This window comes from Cyrtonyx montezumae, unplaced genomic scaffold, assembly GCF_038088225.1.
Source record: "Cyrtonyx montezumae isolate F1298 unplaced genomic scaffold, pur_monq_1.0 scaffold_8, whole genome shotgun sequence".
In the NCBI taxonomy this organism is placed as follows: Eukaryota; Metazoa; Chordata; class Aves; order Galliformes; family Odontophoridae; genus Cyrtonyx; species Cyrtonyx montezumae.
This window is the reverse complement of record NW_027072089.1, coordinates 86,780,930-86,793,072: the sequence shown is the minus strand read 5'-3', so window position 1 is coordinate 86,793,072 and position 12,143 is coordinate 86,780,930.

Here is a 12,143-nt window from a genome sequence, read left to right as displayed (position 1 = left end):
GTTGAATACTCAGGTGATGTTATCAAGAGTCAAAGTGATACACAACCCAGTTAGTCTTCATCTACTTCTTGAAATCTCGGAAAATCTTGTTTCTGTAAATATTTCAAAAACTCCAAGATTTTCCTCACTTTGAAAAGATTCTCTGTCCTTGGTGCAACATGTCATTCTGTCTGCTTCCAACCAGTTTAGTGATGGTGATTATTCACCATTTTTCCACAAAAGAAAAGAAATGCAAGACAGAAATAATGTTTACATGCATATTTCCCAGCTCTACTCAGCATCACAGTTACCTGCCTGACTAACTTTGAGATCAGCAGCAACATGAGAGAAAGCAAATGAAACCAGCAACCAGCTCTGAGATTAGAGATTGCACTCAACAGCTGTTCACTAAGCAAGCTATCAGAATTCTTTTCTAAATCTATACATAGCCAAATGCACACTTACTTTTTAAATATAAATGTATTTTACTTCAGGCAGGAAAAGTAAGAGTACACTTTACAAATAAGACATTATTAATCTAAAGACAGACCTGAGCACCGCCACTCCTAGTACAAATACACCAAAACTGATGCAAAGGGATCACCATAACATTCTTACGTACCTCCTGTATAGTCATCAGTTACAACTACAGTCATCTAGATGCAATGACAAAAGTAAGAAATGTAACTCCTAGCATTCACTTGTTCAGCATTTAGCACAGCACTGCTTTCCTTAAACACAACTGTTTTTCTCTGGGGCTGCTTCCTGCCAGACTGAGCAAGAATATGTGCAAAAACACTCACAATCTCAATTTATGCTTCAAAATCTCCCTTTGCCCAGCACAGTACCATTAGAGTACATATCTGTAAAATGATAAAGATTATCAAAATTAGGGGATACTTGCTTATCTTTGCCTGGCAGGATGAAAATGTTGCCTACTGTTGCAGTTTCTCCCCTTGTCAGAGTGCACTGCTCTGACCACACCAACAAAAGTAACATTTGCTAAATCATTTCTGTTTGCTCTGCTTCCATTCTCCTTCATAAAAAGCAGCACCTTAACCTCCCACATTCATCCAATTTACAAGACAAAGACTTGGCAGCCACTACGGGCAGCAGAATCCAAAAGACACAAAGCAACAGAGTTCAGGAGGAAAACTTAGGAAGAATAGGCAAGGATGATCAAGGAGATGTAGTTGCCACCCCTCACCAGTACGCCTGCTCATACACAACCTCTTCTTAAGACAGGTACTTCCTTTCATTTGAAAAAACATCACTGTGATGGCAAGGAGTAGTGTGGTATTTTACTTCGAGCCTGGCAGCATAAGGTTTTTCTGTAGTAAGAGATTCAAAGTATAGGATCTGGGAAGCAGATTTTAAAAGCTCCTCTAACTAAAGAATACGTTGAAGTTCAATTTTTTGAGATGAAATGTGAAAGCAGTCTATTACTTTACTCAAAGAAGATCAATCAAAACTGAGCTTCCTCAGTAACTGCAATACTTACTATTTTGAGCCACTCAAGTTTTGTTGCCTGTTTTCTGACAATTAACACATGAAATCAGTTTCTAGCTTCTTCAGACTTAGAAATAACAATAAATTATTTGGGAACAACACTGTAATTACTGCTTGCAGAACAACATACATAATGTAGCTATGTTTTGATAAGCAGACTACAAACTGAATAGATAAAACAGTTATCTTAAACTAAGGGCACCGTAAGATTCCAGCTTATCTTCCTGTCCACATCTTCACACAAAAGAAACCTCACCTCTTAAGTAAACAAACACATAAGGAAGCAGCTACATTAATAAAGTGGAAACTCCATGAAGTAGGCAAATTATGATCTCATCGCTTGTTTTTCGAGTATTTGTTTTTGTTTTTTAAACATTCTGTTTCCAACCAGACTGAGTTTCATTTACATGACGAAATTTAAATGGAGTATCACGGAGGAAAATAGCTTAGTCAAGACTACATTACTCATTTTTAATTTGACAATGCAATTCAACTTTGAATTTGATTTAAAACAAATACAGAAACTTGGCAAGAGTAGATGCACCAGTATTAAATGAGACTTTATTCAAAATCAGCAAATGTAAATGCATTTTAAAGAAAAAAAAATCTCCTGTCTTTGGTTAAGTGCAAAGTATGAAGGGTTAAAGTTACAGCCATAAACTAACACCTCTTTTGCAAAGGCAAAACCTTGTAAATAACCCTCAGGCAAATCATCAACTTCCACACTGCTTAGTTTTCTGTCCTTGAATCATTTATGGCAAAAAATAACCCTTGTGAGGCCCCACAGTGCAGAAACCCAAGTGCAGGTGTGTCTACAGATATTTATCTATTTTCTTTCAACATTTCCACCCAGTGGTTGCTCCCCTTCATTCATTAATCTCATTCTTCTATTCTGCAGCAGGAGAGAGAACACTCACACTCTTGTGTTTTTTCTTAGTAGCTATGCTTTGACTCAACAAATTTCAGGAAAGTAAGTGCTTCCCAGCTGTGCTACTCTGTAAGGAAATGAGCTGTGCTCTTTAGGGAAAGAGAAATTGCTCTAGGAGTCTAGACTGAGCCCTTCCTTTTCCATCCCTCCTCCTTCTTGCCTCTTAAATACATTTAAGACAAAACAAAAGGAAGGTGGAGAATGAAAACGAATTACTGGCAGAATTTCCATCCCTGTGTTCAATAAAATCACAACTGGACAGGGAGAGCTAAAACATCAGCTGGAGGAAAGGGAGGAGACCGATACAGAAACATTGGTAGGATGTTGGTAGCATGTGGCTCAACAAAAGGGGAATCAGAAAGGAGGTGAAAGGCAGTATATTGCAAGCAGCCAGTCTTACCATCCTATCAGGCTGGATTTGTCTTCAGACAAGGGAGATAAGGCAAGCTCTGGATCTACTCGTCTACCACTGTGTCAGTCAAAGGGAAAATCCTTCACTATTCAGTAAAGTTACTCTGTTTGAGAGGGAATGTTAGAGATTACCTCCTAAAAGCAGCTGTGAGATAGGATCAGAACAGAAGGGAAATTTGAAACAATCAATCAAATAAAGTCAAGTGAGTTTTAAAAGACCACACAGACACAATGAATTAAGACAGAAAAAAGATAAGTCACAGATATTAATCAAAATAAACTGAATTTGACAGAAGACCAGAAAAAGAAGTGGCACAAATAAAACAAAATTTAAAATAATAACAGTAATAATCAATAAATACCCAAGTAACTTGGTGTTACTTGATTCAACTGAGGAAAAGTAAGTGAAAAGATTTTACCAATACAGTAAGTGAAAGAAGGATGAAGTAAATGGGTAAAGAATACACTGTGTATTAAGGAAGAGTGACAAAGGGGAAAAAAAAACAGATTGTAGATTTAAAGACGTTAAAGATTATGTCAGAGTAATCTATAAATCACATTGGCAGGAGGACCACCAAGGAAAGCAGTCCTAAGAGGGAAAAAGCAAGAAAACATGGGCACATGTGCATTTAAAGTTAAGAGCGGTATGGAGAGGCATGGAGTCTCACTAATTTCCTTTATTTCTTGCATAAATGAAAGGATACATTTTGTTTGAGCCAATTTGTTTATTTTTAAGGAGAAATGGCATGGGAAGGTGCATGAAACAAACTCACATGAACTGACACAATGTGGCCATGTTGAGAATTTTGTTTGTTCTGAGCATGATCAATTCTCACTGCATCAGTGCAGCCCCTGTGATGATTTTTCTTTCCTTTATAGGAAAACAAAACAAAACAAAACAAAACAAAACAAAACAAAACAAAAACAGTGTTACATCAGGAGAGCAGAAGGGCAGCAAGATTAGAACTTTCTATTACTTCGGGGCAGAGCTCAGGCAGCACCCTTGCTCTGTCTTCAAACACAGATGCAAGCTAATACAAACAGCAGCTCTCCGTGCCCTCTGTCACACTCCCTAATAAAAACATAACAAAGGGATACTTTGAACCGCCCTTCAGCCCCTACTTCCAGCTGCTGGCACGTGTCTCCATATGGAGCAGAGGAGAGGAAAGGGAAGGAGTGACAGGGAGGAGTGCTGCAAATGTCTGCTAGAGTCACACTGCTTGCATCCTGAGGTTATACTGGACTACAGTGTGCGCCAGAGCTCAGTGTCAGGGTTTGGCTTGTTTTTTGACCAAGAGCAGGAAAGAAGTTTTATCCCTCAAGGAAAATCCTCAAGATTGGGTATAAATGTTAAGATTGCATGCCTGAATCATCCTGTTAATTCCCTAAATCCCACATCATGTGAGGTTCAGATAATGTTTTCAGCTAGGAAACTTTTTTATTATTTATATTAAAGGAAAAAAAAAATAGAAATAAAAAGCGGCCTAGAGTTCCTCCCCCCTCTAAATCACAGCTGGACCTAGTTTTGTTTTTTAAACAAAGTTACCAAATTGCCCTTAAGCTGGTCAGTTCCAGTAATCAGCATCAGGGTAATAACAGGCACTCGGTTGGTTTCCCCTCTGCCAGACCAAAAATAACCACTCAGCTAAATTCTTCCCCAAAATGTTTATTTCAGCTAAAGTGCAACTGAGTCGCAGTCACATCTTTTTTAAAGTTGAAAAATGTACACCTTTACACATAATGTATTTCAAAACACCCAAAAGCATCTCCACCCTTTCTCCTTGCATAAGCAAAATGAATTTTATCAGATGCTGCCTGCCTCTTATAGCATACTTGTGATAAACTACAGGAAAAATACAAATTTCTTAAAGAATCAGGGAAGATTTTGTCAATTATAAGGCTTAATAAATCAACACAGAAGTTCCTTTTGTGTATATTTTAGCCAAATATTAAGTTTCATCCCACTGAAATCACTAGAAAATTCCAGCTATTTTTAAGTCAAAAATCTACTTAAACTTGGAAATGACACTTTATATCCAGAAGATTATCCAGTGTACTTACAGAGCAGAGAGCCTGAAGTACAGGGGCAGCACTTAGTCTGATCTACCCTATCCTTTCAAGGGACCCATCACCAGAACACTGAGGATGTTGCTGAAGGCAGAGACTGTACAGCGATGTTTGATTTGGCAGCTGGCAAAGAGTGATCCATCTGCATGATGGAGCGATGTAAAGACACTACCTAGAAGAAATTTGAACAATAACCACTCAAAACCACGTACTTCATACCACTATGAACATGTCCCACATCAGTTTTTCCACACCTGGAGAAAAGGAGAATGATGCTTAATACCTCAGTAGCATCCTAATCAGTATAAAATATTTTTCTTGGAGGCTGGAAAGGACACTGATGCCAAGTCTGAGAGCTGGAGGATAACACAGAGTTCATAGATCATAACTTATGAAATAATTTATCTGAGTGAGTCTACTGGAATCAGAATGTTAACTAAAAGGAGCAGATGAAAACAATTTTTCTGCCCATGGCCACTCAGTGAGATAGTGGACGGAAATGACTATGAGTCAGCTCCACATGGGATGGAGAAAAATCTGAAGGAGTAGCAGACACAGAGCCCAAGAGATAAAGGCCAGCATAAGCTACTGAAGAATGCTGGCAGAGTCATATCAAAGGGAACGTAATTTTAATCCCCTTAACACAGAAACATATTTCATGACATATGACATTAGCTTTTAAAAAGTAGTGGAATGCTAAATATTTTTATTTGTGATCTTTCCTATTCTGAAAGTAGAGAACATGCAAGAATACAAACCAGCCAATCTCAGATGTTTCTGCATCTATATAACAGCGTTTGCACAGGCACCTGTATACTTGTTCACACACAGTATAAACCAGACCCAAGCAAGGTCTCACACTTCCAAAAGATATTTGCTATTAATTAGTTCATCTAACAGAAGACCTTTTCTCTATGATCCTTTCAGTGTTACACGCTATTTACACACAGGTGCTGTTCACAGACATACAACACATACATAAATCTTTCCCCCACTCCGCACTCCATTCTCATTTTTTCTCTGACCTATAGCAATGGACTGAAAATAGTTACACACTACCAAATAATACAATGTACTGACATTAAAAAAAGAGCAAAATGTTCGAAGTAACCTTTCTAATAATATACATAGCTTCCTAAGCCACACTGTATATATTTTGAGCATTTGTGCAAATATATGCGTACATATAAATATAGCCAAAAAACAGAAGTGTACTATTTATCTATTGTACATAAGTAAAGGATAAAACCTTCATGCTGCAAGTTTTTACAGCCCCATAATTTACTCTCTGGTGTCATAAAGCAGCAACAAAGTATTTTAGAGATAGTCATAAAACCATGATCCAAGTTCAATCTTTTCAAAAGGTCTGTTTCAACTCCACTGTAAGGTTCTGAAGAGGATTATTTGTATCTGATCAGTGGCAAAGTTAACGTGGTCCAAACTTTTTCAAAGTCTGCATGTTCTCTGATACAGCCAACTTCCTATCTGGAGCTGGATATGGATCATTTTCATCAAAAGGGGCTTGCATCATTGAATGCAAATTCATCTGAAATGCATGGAATCCGGGGAGAAGTGAAAGGAAGGAAGGGGTTCTCTATACACTTGACAGGGATTTCTGGTAGGATGTGGATTTCGGGGGCCAATCTTAAAGCAGAGTTTGTCACAGCAATCTGGAATTCATTGCTTCCAGAACATACACCTCTTGTCTTTCCACCTCTGCATCAACCAAAGCAAACATATCTGAAATGTGGTAAGGTGTGAAGCCCCAAGTCTTACTATCATCATAGAATCTGAATTGCTCAGGTTGGAAAAGACCTTCGAGATCATCAATCCCAACCTCATCCTAACCATACTACCCTATCTCTAACAACCCACCGATAAATCACCTTATCCCTAAACACATCCAGGGAAGCTGTGAGTGAGAATTGGAGACAGTCCCACGTCTGCAACTCCTGCTTTGCCTTACCACAAAAGGTGTTTAAGAATTATTTCGATCTCAAGTCTACAATCCCTGCAACCAGCTGAAGCTTTGCACTTTATTCAGTGGGAGTATAAAAAGCTCAGATATTGCAGAAGACAAAATAACAAGCTAAGGAAGTTTAGCATACTGTTACAGAGAATGTTAGATTTGGACCTCTTAGGGAGTAAATCCACTCGCACAATTAACATAGTGTTACATGTACAAATAAATCACAGTCAATCAAAGAATAGCTTTGATTCTGTTTTTAGCACTCTGGACAGGAGCAAAGATATTCTCCTAATAAACACTGCAATACTTTGTCAGTAGAGCTTTATAGTAAGTATGTAAGTGGGCGTTACAACTTAGAAAATAAGTGTAGGGAAGTTGGCATGCATTGTTAAATACAATACTATGGTGAAAACTTGGGATTTTGGTGCTTCTAAAAATTATTTATTTTCTTCACCACAGGCAGCTGGACATAAAATACCACCTTAAATGGTGAGAAATATTACAATCTGAAGTCTCTAACGACAGTTACTCAAGAATTGCTTCTTTCTTCATCTACAAGGAATTTATTCACGTTACCAACTTTTTTCTTTCTTTTTTTTTTTTTTTTTAGGTACTTTCCGGAAAACCAGGTTTACGCTATTATAGTTATTGATTTAAGGCTACTGAAATGTAAACAGTCTTAGTAAACACAAGCCTTAGCAATGACTAGAAAAGGGACTTCAGGAGGCTTTCCAGCATGCTCCACAGTAACAGGTTTTGAGTTTGTTTTTCAGTTGTAGGTTATCCTCAGTTTGGAAAGCAGCAAAGACAGTATTTCAGGAAACTAAAGATTTCTGGAAACTTCTAAGAAATGTAACCTATCAGCTGCTGATTTGAGTACATGCTTATCTGTCTATCCTTAAGCATAAGACCTCACATCTCTTTAACAGAAAATTTCAATCCAGTAACTAACTTTGATCATGTACCAAAGTGTTCTGGCAAATGGGGAAAGATCTGGACTGCTGTAGAGAGCCACTGCAAAGTGGTGGATGATCTTCTGCAAGGCTGAGCTGACAACCACAATGCGGTTGCTAGTGAGAGTATTCTAACACCATGAGCACTTGCACAATAAAAGCAGATTAAATGAAATCAGACACGATGATTGTTTCCTTAGTGTTGTTTAATGTTTTGGAGATACAAGGAATTGAATGAACTGCTTGCCTCAGACTTTCTGCATAAGCTGATCAAGGATATGTGCTTTGGGTTGTATATTATATATATAATATATATATATATAATATAAATATATATATATATAAATAAATTTCCAAGTCTCCTTTGTATCTTCAGTAACATAGCTTTGAAAAGATGAGATCACATTCAGCCATCTCGTAAGCTGAGGCATCAATTTATTTCAAAGAAGTTAAACCCACTGCAGCAACTATGAATTGGTCTGAAGTGTTCAATTACCCATTCTGTGCATGTAAATATTTTTCTGCAGTGTTACAGAGATTATACTGAAAAACTCAACTATCTACCCAAGAAAAGACTGCTTCATGGTGTCAGTGAAGAATTGGGTATTGTTCGTTGAGGGAACATTTAATATTTCTTGGTCACTATTGAGTCAAATTCTTCTTTTGTCATAAACTACTGCAACACTGGGCATTAAATTAAAAGAATTTCCCAATAATGCAGTTCATTTAGGCTACTTCAGCTTAAAATCAAGCTTCCTACACACTCCTCCTCACATGAAAAGCAAATTCACAAGAATTTAGACTATCATCTGCATGATTTTAATCATAGCAAAACAAACGTTATGTAATTATTCCTACTCTTTCCCCACAAAACATTTCATACAACTTTCTTACATCAGCTATTTTACTGCAGACACTATGCAATCTTTTCTTACACTGCGCTGTGCAGTGTACATTAGTTTTATACATTGTCAAACAACATAGCCCTCTACTTTCAGCTGGAACTTTCATATACTTTTGTCACACAAAGGAGACTAAAGAAGCTAGTTATTGCTTCCTCTGCTAAGTTAACATCTGTGCTTACTTCAGATGGGTGATACTCTATAGTCTCTGGTTACAAATTATTACACAAGTTAGATAAAATGAAAAACGTATTTTAAAGAAGTTTGATCATTCACTGTGTGAAACTTTTCAAAATTGTTTTTGAAAACTATAGGTCATATTTCAGACTCACTACTAACAAATTTTAACATACCTTCACTGTACCAGCTTACAAAGTTAGCTTCAACCCTTTTAACTATGAATCAACTGGACTCAACTGGACTTCAGAACAAACTATGCTATCTAAATATGCTTTCTGTTACTTCGTGATATCTTGAATAAAGCCTTTGTTGTTTAGAATAATTCACAGCACTATGAGAAATGTATCGTACTTTACATGATTTATTTTGTCCTTTTTGAGGACAGAGTCATTTTCTGGTACTGGAGAGATACTGGAAGAATCTCTTAAGTAACACAAAGGCCAAGGTGCCAAATGTTCTCTTCATATCATTTTTTTTAAAACTGTAAATCAAGTCTTCTGCTTCTCTTGATGATTTTTTCAGTAATATTTTACACCACAAAAGAATGATATAGCTTTCTCCTTCTTCAGCCGTTCCCAGTGTCCTGTAAATGACATGCGAAGAATGTAAAGAGTGTTAGCTCCTCTATCACCACAATATTTGGATTCATATTCACATATTCAAACAAATTTTGGGAGACTGAATTTAAACAAAGCCTGAGTATCTATGATTTTCTTAATCAACAACTGACCTCCAAGATTTTAAGTTCACAAAAGTCACTGGAACCTTAATAATTCTTCTGTCCTGAACCACAGATACTCCTTTCCCATTTAACCCACTTTCCTGTAAACATATTTTTGCAGAAAGCAATTGCACCCTACACATCTAATCAGCTTTATCACAGCATTTTAAACCCAGTCTTACCCAAAACTACAGTGTCCAAACTATTCCTATATATGACAACTGCAAGTATCTATCCACAGGAGCTTCTTTGCCTTTTTAAGTTAAAATTGGAAGACCTGCTTTTTTCCACACATTTCTGTCTACAACATAATAAACATCTTACTTCTATAAGTCTAACCTTCAAAGATACAAATGGACACCAATGAGGCATGATGGATGTAGCTCATTCTGACATGACAGTGTTTACATTCTGTCCCTACTTAACACAATCCCAAGAACTAACACACTTCCCTACTTCCTCTGCCCAGAAGAATCTAAGTTGGGGGTAACATGTCTGATTCCAGCAAATTTATAAGCAAATGCTCTTCTTCCATCTTCTTTTTTGCTTGTTTGTTTGTTGTCGTCTTTGTTGTTTGTTTGTTTGTTTTTAAAGAGCCCTAAGAACCTCTTATCAGCACAATGCTTCCCCTTTAATTCTCCACTCACCTAGTTTCTTACAAGTTGTTTTTCCCATTGCCGGGACTCCAGTGAGTTTTGTGCACAAGGCTGAAGATATAAAGTATATGTGGGAGTGGAGGGAATTTCAGAAAGAGATGACTGTAAAAATGGCAGGATTTCTAGAAAGTCTCCTTTCCTTTCCTTCTGTGGTGGATGCTCTAAAACAAGTGTCCTCTTTTTCCCTCACCCAGGCTATTCTTGTGCTGCTTTTTCTCTTGACATTACTGCAAGCCTCATGACTTGAAGAAGTAGTTCCAAAACAGAAATGCTCAAGTGAGAATGTCACAACCAGTTCACCACAAATACTGCCATTATTTGTAGTTATGCTGAATTCTTCCTGCCCACTATAGATTACATCATTATGCAAAGGCATGACCTAAGATTATGGGGAAAGACTGGCAAAAGGCCTCTTTAAGATCCATGCCAAATTTCACCAATTAATTTCACAAACAAAGCATATGCATAAAGGTAACTTTTTCACATTCCAAGTATTCTCATGCTAGGAAGAGACCAGGTATTTATTTCTGAACTTCTATGCATACATTTCCCTGATTCACATCTTCAGAACAGAAGGGACTAGATCTTACAACAAGCCAAACAGAGATTCAGTTCTCTTTTTCCATAGCTTCATTCACCATTGTGGTCACTGCGCTTGGCAGTGACATTTTAAAAGCTGAAAGAAAAGAACAGAAAATATAACAGGGCTGACTTTCAGATATTTTTTTTCTTTTGAGCTTGAATGTCATCCTCATTCTTAGAGTGCCTATTTAAAATCTTTATCAGCCGATTTCTTTTTTGCTAGGATGCATGCAGGGATATAAGCTTATAATTCAGAAAAAAAAAAGAAAAAAAAGCATACACTAACAAAATACATAAAGTGGAAGATCTCCTTTCGTTTAGTGAGGAGACAACAGCAATCCATGTTCAGTGCATCACCATGTGAAGACACAGTCAGTGGTGACACATGTACGTGACAATAAACCACGCATGGCTGGGAGCTGGACACTAGGGCACAGCAGGGCAGTGACTTCATGGCAGTGATCTCACCCTGCTGCCCAGATAACGAGCCAGAGGGATAATTGTGGTTGGCTTTGGCACACACACTGCATCAGGAGCTGTGCAAGGCTGTCATTACACTGACGCTGCCGTCTGAAGGAGCTGGTCCAAACAGAGTAGATAAAGGGGTGCAAGAAGATAGGAAGAGGCCATGCTTAAAATATTTTGACACTACAGCATGCTGCCCATAAGCTCCACAGGTTGCTTGGAAGGCAGAAGGAGGAGAAATAAATGTATACCAAAAACCTTCCTATTATGTCCATCTTTCCAGCCACCTAGTCTGGTTTAATTCAGCAACCTCAGGAAGGCTGCTGGGAGCTACAGAGAGGAAAAAACACCTTTGAGGCTGTGCTGACAGTACCTGTGGTTATGTTCCGCTCAGATTTGTCATCCTCTAGCCATGCTTACCTTCTACCAGTTAAACTCAGCAATGTTCTGATCAAAGAAGATCCTCTTTACAATGCATGGAAGTGTAATTTTGCCTCCATCATCTGAAGATTGTATCAAGAGCCAGGGGCTATGCTGCACCTCTTCACATGTGGACAGCCCTGGAGTCAGGGGAAAGGGGAGAGCAACATGGACACATGAAGACAAATAATTGGGCACACCACGAAGGTGTTCTGCTTACAAGCATGCCTGGAAATTAATGTTTTAGGTTGGTGAAAGTTCACACTGCTATAAGGTTGTCTAGGACTACCTACAGGACTAATAAGTTAGAGACTTTGGCTTAAGCCAAAGGAAAGTAAAAATGTGTTTTGAAAGAAAAGAAGGGAAGGGAAGGGAAGGGAAGGGAAGGGAAGGGAAGGAAG